General features: G+C 38.3%; 1 pseudogene; it reads right to left on the bottom strand.

The window, feature by feature from the left end:
* Positions 1 to 521: 521 nt before the first annotated feature.
* Positions 522 to 2701, bottom strand: LOC118008969 (annotated as a pseudogene).
* Positions 2702 to 10234: the final 7533 nt, after the last annotated feature.

Here is a 10234-nt window from a genome sequence, read left to right as displayed (position 1 = left end):
TGACTATGAATTCATGGTTTCCAACCTTAGCTAGGACCTCAGCTTCATGTCAGTAATCTTACTTGTCCTACTCAGTTCCCTCCAGCTTCCCCTCAAAACCCATTCAGCACATGCTCCCATCAAACCTCTTCTCCTCTCAGACAGGACTCTTTTTATTTCAGTAGATTTCAGCCTCCTACTTCATACTTCAATCAAGAAAACAAATGTTCTCTCCTTCAACTTCCTACATCCTTTCTCACAAAATTTATTATCATATTAACAAATAGCTCAAGATCATTTTTATTTAAAGTGAAAAATAAAGTGCCTATATTTAAGTTATTCTCAATCATTTGAGAGGTCCTAACCCATTTGATAGCTTAGAATATTAAAACAGACCAGATCTGGTCTGAGTAATTATAAACAACAGGTGCTCTAGTCTGTGTATTCCTGCCTCAGTGGGAGCTAGATGAAATATTACCCAGTCCTCCATTTATTGCTTATAAACCACATACTTAAAATTCTGACACAGTACAATTAGAGTTCTAAAATGGGAAGCTCAGAGACTGTGCCACTTTCAAGTTGAAAAAGACAGTGCATCTTTGATCACTGCAATGGAGAGAGAGCTGCTGAGACCTCATTCTTTAGAATTCACCTCTTCAGAGTCCTCACTTTCATCAAAGCACTGTCTGCTGGTATCGTTTACAACTCAGGAACACCACAGTTGCTGTGTTGGCGGTCTGGGCTCTGTACCTAGAAACAATCCAAACCAACTTCTTACAACATTCGAGAGAAAATAGTCAGCTAGACATTTGAAATTACCTCTCTCCAATGAAAGAACTCAGTATCATTAATCTTCAAATGCTTTATCACAAGCAGGAGAACCTGTGATAATTTAATGAATTATGTTTGTACTTCCAGATTGAGAAGGCACAAAGCTAATGCAGATGGCTTTGCTTTTGAAAAGACTAGTTGAGGGGCGCCTGGGTGGCTCAGTCATTAAGCGTCTGCCTTCGGCTCAGGTCATGATCACAGGGTCCTGGGATCGAGCCCCGCATCGGGCTCCCTGCTCGGTGGGGGGCCTGCTTCTCCCTCTCCCACTCCCCCTGCTTGTGTCCCCTCTCTCGCTGTGTCTCTCTCTGTCAAATAAATAAATAAAATCTTAAAAAAAAAAAAAAAGACTAGTTGAAAACTGCAAGCTTTCAGCTGAGCTTCCAGTTTACCAAGCCTCAATATTTCTTCCCTTTCTGAAATATGAAGTACAACAGCCTTATATAAGTAGAAAACTTTTAAGACAGCACTGTGTTCCATTTCATAGTTCTGAATTTTTTTTCCAAAATTGTATTTTCCCTTCATTTTCTGTCAGAAGCAGTGCATTTACATTGACTAATCTGGATTACTTCATGAGTGGGAAATGCATCCTTCTTCAACTATTCTGGCAAGCCAGCAAAAACAACAGACTCCAATGTGAGGCAAATTTTAGGTTCACCTTCATAAAAAATGAAGGATCTGTCCAAAATACTGGCAGCTAGGATAAAAGTTTATGTGCAAGTTCCCCCCAAAAATGTTGGTTAAATCCCGTAGATCTTGACGTTTTCCTGTCTTCAGCACAAAATGTTATCATTCTCAAGGGTAACTTTCCTCAGGCTCAGCCCTTTTTTCTTGTGGTTGGGATTTCTATTCTTATTCCAGGTAGACTTTCAACAGCTCAGATAGCTGGACTCACTCCAGACTGCCAAGACCTATGCCCCCAGGTCCTTCACTAGATCGGAGATGCAGCCTCTGGCCTTGAGATGGCTGAGCACAGAGGAGCCTGATGGATTCCACCCTGGTTCAGGTATCCACTAGTTTAGCAGTGCCCCCAACAGGCATCCAACTCTCCACTGGCACTGACATCTCCGCCCCAGCCTCATAGTCCCAGCTTCATGCCTCTGCCCATGCCTACCCTCCTGCTGGCCGCATCTTCTCCTGCAGACTCTGGGGCTGCAGGTCTCCTAACCCTTCGGGGGCCATGCTATGCCATCAGCAGAGGCTGAAGCAAACCCCTTTTTGTTCATCATATTTTTAATATCTGAAGTTAAAAACTGTTCTCTGATTTTTTATAGGACCCCATTTTTGTTTCATTGGCAGATATCTTTTCTCATATCCTTGATGATATTAACTACACTTTGTTTTATTTCTTCTGTTCCACTGATGGTCTTTGTTTTTGTGTAAGTTTTTTTTCCCTGTTTTTGTCTCTTCTAAACTGTTTTAACTGTCTAGTGATTCTTGGCTGTCCTTTCATTTGTATAAGTGAGAAGCTAACTGGAAGAAGTGTACTGGTGTGTGTTGGTGGGTGGAGAGTATAAACCTGGCTGTCTAGAATTCTAGGAGCTAGGCAGGAGAAGCAGCCTGCTGGTCTTGCATTTCAGTATGCAGATTTTTGCATCCTACTATGTTTAGCTCCTACTGTGTTTAGCTCCCCACCTTATCCTGTGTCTGTTGTCTCTGAACCCAGAAGTAGCTTGGCTCAGTTTCTCCAGACTAAGCGTATTATTACCTATGACAGATGTGGGTGGGGTGGTTTCCTGACTGCTCAGAAAGTTTAAAGGACCAGGGAAGTTCAATCTATTGATATACAGATTTTCAACCAATCATGTTGCCAATCATACCTCACCCCATGTTCTAAGCATTCTGTAAGGCAAATCAGATCAATCCTTAGAGGTACTCCATTTCTTGTAGGCATTTGGAATCCTATTTTCCTAGTCTGCTAAGACCATTAAATTTCCTCCATCAGCTTGTTGTCTAACTTAAAAAAAATTCTTTCATCCACTATTCTTCACTGATTATTTTAATGAAATTTTTAGAGGTAGAACTGAGGCACAAGGATGGTTAATCTGCCAAGTTTAACTGGAAGGGCTCAATAGTTAACTGTTGATATTTCTAAAATATTGGACAACAAGGCTTTCAGTTTCCTCTCCAGATATAAATCTGACCTAACGTTCATTTGTCATTAGTGTCATTCCACTCTTTCCATTAAGGAAGGGAGTTAAGCCTGCTCACCCGCCTCTTAACTCCCTTCCATGCCTGTCTTTTAGAGAAGGAGCCCGACATGAGGCTCGATCCGAAGACCCTGAGATCATGACCTGAGCCGAAACCAAAAGTCGGCGGCTTTACCAACTGTGCTGCCCAGGCCCCTCTCCCCCTCATCCTTTAAGGCCATCTCTGGCTTCAACTCTGAGAAGCATGTTCCTCTGATTAGCCACCACAAAAAATTGCTGGGACTTCCACAGTTCCTTATATTTTATAATTTAGCTTATATTTTTATGACTGTTTCCTACATTAGACAAATCATCACATGAGTGTAATGAGTCTGTCATTCATGTTTGCATTCTCTCAGTGTCTGGCACAGTGCCTAACATATAGTAAGTACTCAATATGTATTTGGTGAAGGAAAGAACAAAGGAGAACTACGGGCTTGCTTAAGGGTAAAAAGCAATTAGGCTAAATACTTTCAATTAAGATTAGTGTTTATCTCTAGCTTCAGAATTAACCAACCATAAGGAACACCAGTGAGACTCCTAATGAAGAAACTAGAATTCAATCATCTAATTGGAAAATAATACTGAAACAGGGACTGTAGAAAATAATTGTTTCCGGGGCACACATAGCACAGATTCTTTTCTTCCATTTTTCTGTGAGATAACTTCTTCTTACTGAGTTCGGAGGAAAAGATGTCTCAGGAAATACAATCGATAAGTCCTACCTTGAGGATGGGAGAGGGGAGCTTGCAAGGTAACAGAGGAAAATGGAGAAACATTAACCTGGCTCCATTGAGAAAAAAAGATCTTTAATACAAGGAAAGGATAGAATGACATATAAATATGCCATTTATAAGACAGAAGATCAAGATTCAAGAAAAATATGGAGAACAGCAATAATTTAAGAGAATACAGAATGGATATTATCCCACTGAAATCAAACCTTAAAATACATGAAGAAAACACCTGAATTACATAGGGCAAAATCGATAAACAACATAATATAAAGTGGTATCAAATGAACAAGCTGAAGTCAATACTGGGATATGTCCTAATAAAAGCCTTAAGTTTCAAGAAATAATCAAGAATTCTCTACACTTCAAAAGCAGAAGGAAAGTGAACAGATTACTATCAGGAAACCGAAGTCAAGAGCGCTTCAGACTACCAGACAGTGGGGTGACATCTCCAAAAGTCTGACAGAGAAAGTGTGTGACCCGAGGCTACTCTGCCCTCAAGCTGTCCCTATTACACGGTGGCTATGGGAGCTTCTAGAGATGCCAATTTCCAACAGCCTTTCCACTCCTACACTTCCACTTCCACTCCTATTCCACTTCTCATACTTGACAGTCACTGACTTCTACGACTGCAGTTTCTGGGATCCAAAAGGCTTCTTGAGGAAAGAAAGCATGTTTTATTCTACTTTGGACCGTCAGGGCCAGGGAAAACCCCTCTCTTCTCTGTTTCAGTAGAAACTCTCTAAAGTCCCCTTTTCCACTTCAGGTGGGCCTATATCCATTACCATCTACTTAAACACACACACACACACCCTCTAACACACACACACACACACACACACACCACTCAAAGACAGGTGAGGTTCAGATTCTGAGTTAAGTTCTTGGCATTTCTGCTTCCAACCCTGGCACCGTAAAAACAAAAAGCAGGCCTGTCTTCTTAGAATGAGCCTGGAGGGATCATTTATTCTTTTCTGAGTCTTATAGCAATAGGAACCAAACATAAATGATTATCTCTACAAATTGTCTTGCCATATTCATCAGAGTTCTTGGTGAAACAGAGGGAATGGACAAAGTCTTTCAGCAAGAAAAGTATATGATACTTAACCTAAGACAGTGATAAATAAACTCACTAGTTGCCAGAACTAAAACAATATAATGAGTAACTGTTGCAAGGGTAAAATATATGTTCTGCAAAGCTTTGACTTTATATGACAGTTCAATTTCATTTATCTTTAATAAAGTATAACTTTTGGATTCTGTGTATCACTCATTCCATCAGATCACTTTCTTCCACCCAGCTCAGATCATAGACTTATTGTGCCCACTTTCTTTAATGTCTCAAAAGGATTTTATAAACTGTGGCCATATTAACTAAATCTCCTGAATACTTGACAAAATGTTTTTAATATCCTTGCTTTATTCAAATTCTAATTAAGAATTTGTTATACTTACTATATTTATATTAAAAAATAGCCCCAAAACTTAGCAGCCTAAAGCGAGGTGGTACTCACTTGGGGTTTGTCCCATGAATATAATGAGATGTTAGCTGGGGCTGTAATCAACTCAAGATGACTCACTCACATGGTAGACAATTCATATTAGCTAGGTACCACCTGGAAGCTCAGATCTGGCTGTTGAGCAGAACACCTCAAATAGTCCCTCCAGTTTGGCAGTCTCATATAGTCTGACTTCTTACTTGGTGGCTCAAGTCTTGCAACAAGCAATGAAGACACTTTATGGCTTTTTCTTGCTTAGTTTGAGAAGTCACACAGCCTCACTGCAGCCCCAATCTATTGTAACAATCAAGTAACAAATCACTTTACCCAACTAGAGAAGACATACACCCCACCTCTTGATGTGAGGTCAAGTTCACTATGTAACAACACTTGATGGGATGAGATACTGTTCTAGCCATCTTTGGAAAACACAATCTCTTATTGGATTCAAGGCAATCAACTGTCTTAGTGTAAACACCAAAGATATTAGGAATGTTGCCTTACATCTCTATAGTTATAAAATTAGTCTTCCACATATATCATCTTCCAATTAATTCCAGTAACAATAAATTCTGTTACTAATTACTCTTTCAACCTGTCACCTTGCTATAAGCTTTGAAGGAAAAGAACTGATAGCCTTCATATAAGATTTTGATTTCCTCCATGGGCTCTGATGAAGGAAGAGAACTGATCTCTCTTTAAAATAATGTTTCTAATGATGGCCATTTGGGATTAATCAGAAAAAAATAAAACTCTTCATTAATTTTTTATTTCATGCAAAAAACATAAAGGAAATAAATGTATACTGAGTTACATTTGTCTGCTAGGTTGTGCTAAGCACTATACCTAGATATATATCTGTATCTACATCTCTAAGTATATCCATACTTACACCTATAGTCAGTCAGTCCTTCAGTAGAGACAGTGACATTCAGTAGCTTCCCAAAGTCATACCTAATTTGTAGCAGAGTTCAACTTTTGAAATCATTATTCAGTTACTTCAAAGCTTGTGCCCTTTCCACATCATTTATGTTAAAATATTATTAAAGTACATGCTTTTTCTAGATGTAATGGTCATCTGAATATATCCTCAAAATTACCTTTCCTTGACAACATATATTTTCTTAAGTTCTTCTACATGAATCTCTTCAACTACTGGATAAGTGTGCAACTTTCATAAGTGACATAATGATTTCCTTGAATTGCAGTCACCTGTTCCATATTGGCTTTCTCATCATCTGAAAATCCCAGGAAACTCAACATACAGTTGCAAAGGTGAAAATCTTTTCATTTATATCTAAACTCATTCAGCCATAGATCAGAAATCCCATCCTAACTTGATAAAAGGAATACGTAAACACAAGAGACCTTGACTGTTTTCTCCTTGCATAAAATTTGTCACCAGATGGGTAATTTTTTTATTCAAATCCTTCCAAATAACTTTGCCTTGCTAAGATATCCAAAAACTACACAAATTAGCTCACATAGGTTACTGAAGAAAGAAGTCTGATAAGGTGTATCTGCTAATACATTTTTATAATCTATACAATCAAATCTCCAAAATTTTTACCATTTCAGCTTTTTTATAGAACATTCGAAATGCCATCTCAATAATATCTTAATATATCATATGGTTTCAGAGGGATGAATTATTATTATTACCTCCCCGAGATGACACAAAAAGTTCTTCCATGTTCCACTATGCCTACTTTATGTCTGTGTTATAACAATCATGAACTAGGGGTATTTAAAGTTTTAAGTCTGTTACCTCAGGCATTGTGCCATGCTCTATTTGGACCTGTGATGTGGTGTCTGATAGAGAACTGTAGCTGCAAACTGACAACTGTATTAGGAATAGCTAATTTAGTTGTGTACAATAGGGTTTTTTATGGTAGTTAACTGTGATACTCCCCCCAGAACCCCCCAGCCAAAAATCTTGGAGATTGGTGAGAATTAGCTACTCCTCCTACCCAACTATGATGAAATCAGACCAAATTCTGCCACACATACAGACATTTATTAAACAAGCATTTCTGGGGCACCTGGGTGGTTGTCAGTTGAGCTTCCAACTCTTGATTTCCACTCAGGTCATAATCTCAGGGTCATGGGATTCAGCCCACATTGGGCTCCATGCTCAGCATGGAGTCTGCTTAGGATTCTCTCTCTCTCTCTCTCTCTCTCTGCCCACCCCCCTGGCTCACATTCCCGTGCACATGCTCTTTTTCTCTCTCTCTCTCAAATAAATAAAATCTTTAACAAACAAACGAGCATTTCTTAGCAAGGAGGCATGAGGAGATGACACAACCTAATCTGTAAACTCACTGAAATCCCAGTAGTTTGTCCCATTGGGAGCCGCAACCATCCCAGCGCACAAAAGCTCCCCAGAAGCAGCAACAGCCCATGCAAGGGGAGGCATCTGGTTACCGTACTGTTATAGTTGGGCAACCAGAAGTTCTAATCCACAGGTGGACACAAGACCATTTAGGGATTCAATGATGCCCTGTTTTTATGGATTAAACCCATTGTGCTTAGGAGGCTAGTTCTATAGGCATCAAATACTGACTGAATTCCAGCTAGTTGAAGTGAATATGGTAGCCCCTGGAGTAGTGAGGTCTTGTTGATAAAGTGCTAACTGAGCCACCTCCAGTCTGTGCATTCTTTATTAGGGAAACTTATTGCCCCCATAATTGAAGCTTACACTAAAGTGCACATTCATACTATTCAATAGTCTATGCTACAGTATTTTAAAGCAACAGTGTTAAAATGTAAGAACCATAACAATTGTTGCTCAAAATCACACTTACCCAGTTAGCAAATTTTGGTTGAATACCTACCACATGCCAGGCTCATAAAGTGAAATAAGATATGGTTCTTACCCTCGAGAAGCTTACAAATCAGTGGGAAAACAAGCGAAGTAATAACTATAGTATGAAGTGATAAATGCTGGATGAAGGGCTCATACAGGCTGCCTCTGAGATCCCAAGAAGGACAACTATATCAGACTCAAGAGTTTCTCTGCTTTAGCTTTCCAGAAGAGATGGTTCTTGAAGTAGTATTAGAAAATCAGTGTGAGTTAACTTCGATGCACTAATGGAGGAAACCTTTTTAGACAAAAGCAGCAGAGCAGTTCTGAAGTCACAGAGGTTTGACGCCTCACAATCCAGTTTAAAAACTATAAGTAGCTCAGAATGGCTGGGGGGACAAGGAGAGTGGAGTGTGGAGAGGGAGTTGAGCTTAGGGAGACCAGGCTATTTAGGTTTTATGTGTTAAGGTGAGGAGTCTGAACTTCTCTTAAAGGTATAGGATACCATGGAAGGACTTAAATCATGGAAGTACATTTTAGAAAGATCATTCTAACAGCAAGGTGTAGGATGGGTTAAAGTAGGATTGGGGAGGAAGCAGAGTTGATATGGGGGTAATACACATGAAAGGTGGTAAGAGCTTGAGCAAAGGAACAGGCATTGAGAACAGTGAAAAGGATGGATTCAAAAGTAAGAAACCAAAGGACTTGAGACAAAGTGGATATACAGCGTGTGAGAAAAATCTAGACTATCGAGAGCCTTGGAAATTGCATGGAATAGTGCCACACAGTAAATACTGCTGACCCTTGAACAATATGGGTTTGATCTGTGCAGGTCCGCCTACACTAGAATTTTTTTTTGATACAGTATTGAAAATGATTTTAACAACTTTTTCTTTTCTCTAGCATACTTTAAGAATGCAGTATATAATGTAACATACAAAATAAGGGTTAGTCGACTATATATGTTATCGGTGACGGTTCTGGTCAACAGTAGGCTATTAGTACTTAAGTTTTGGGGGAGTCAAAAGTTATAGGTGGATTTTCAACCAAACAAGGGATCAGCGCCCTTACGCTCTGTGTTGCTTAATGGGCAACCTTCTACATGACTGGTTAAATGAAATCATGATCAAATGAACAATGGCTACACTATGAGGCACTTATATATGAAGGCATTCAAAAAATATGTTTTCCTTAGAAGTCTGTATAACCATAAAATAAAAATGGAAGGCTATAACAAGAGCTTTTCCTCATTATCAGATTCTAACCCTTCCCTGTCAACCCACCGAATTCTCTTTGCTCTTCTCTTGCTCGGCTTGTTATGTTGGTTCAATTCCTTCTATTTCTTTAAGCACTTTCACTATAGATGTTTGTCCTTGCTGGCCAACCTAGTAGTGACTACATTTTATCACAGTACATATTTTATTTATTCAAGCACTATAAACCATAATCTCACATATATATGCATGTTAAAGAATCTGCAGTAAGCATAGCCTATAAAACACAATTCTGTCCTGAAGTAATTCACAACAACTTTGACTGGAAATCAAAGTAATTAATAAAATGTGCTTTATAGCTGTATCAAAATTATGGATTATTTTAAGTGACTCTACCCTGTGCAGAGTCACTGGTTCATTAAGTACATATGGTCTTTTGCTATAAAATTTAAAACAGGAACATATACTTTTATCTATATTATGCTCTAGTTGCTCTAACATTCAAATGTATATTCTTTCCTAATTAAAATATAGCTTAAAATTCCTAAATAGTATCCTTTGTTTTCTAATACAGTTTGAGTTTTCCCAAAAATTCCATAAAGCATTATTTATAAGAATAGAGACACTAAAATTAATATGTAGAATTCAATAAACAGTATGGAAGCAACTCTATGCCACAAAGACCTTTTAAAGATCTAAAGAATGATGAAATATACTTAACTATAAAATTCATGTAACATCACTACAACATAGAATTTCATATTTAATATTTTAAAGTTAATCAAGATATTTTAGACTCTTGAAGACTGTTAAGCATAGAATTTCAAATGTCAGTTATTATGTTGTGGGTGACTGAAAATGTAACTACGTAATTAAATGCTCTTCTAGTAAACTGAATACTAAATAATAGATTTTATTGTACCAAAATCAAAGAATTCAGACAGTAAAGCAAATGCAGAATGATTTATTGTGCCACCAATTAAAATTT

The sequence above is a fragment of the Mirounga leonina genome, unplaced genomic scaffold (assembly GCF_011800145.1).
Source record: "Mirounga leonina isolate KUSES-001 unplaced genomic scaffold, KU_Mleo_1.0 Mir_126, whole genome shotgun sequence".
NCBI classification, from domain to species: domain Eukaryota; kingdom Metazoa; phylum Chordata; class Mammalia; order Carnivora; family Phocidae; genus Mirounga; species Mirounga leonina.
This window is presented reverse-complemented; position numbering and strand designations above follow the sequence as displayed.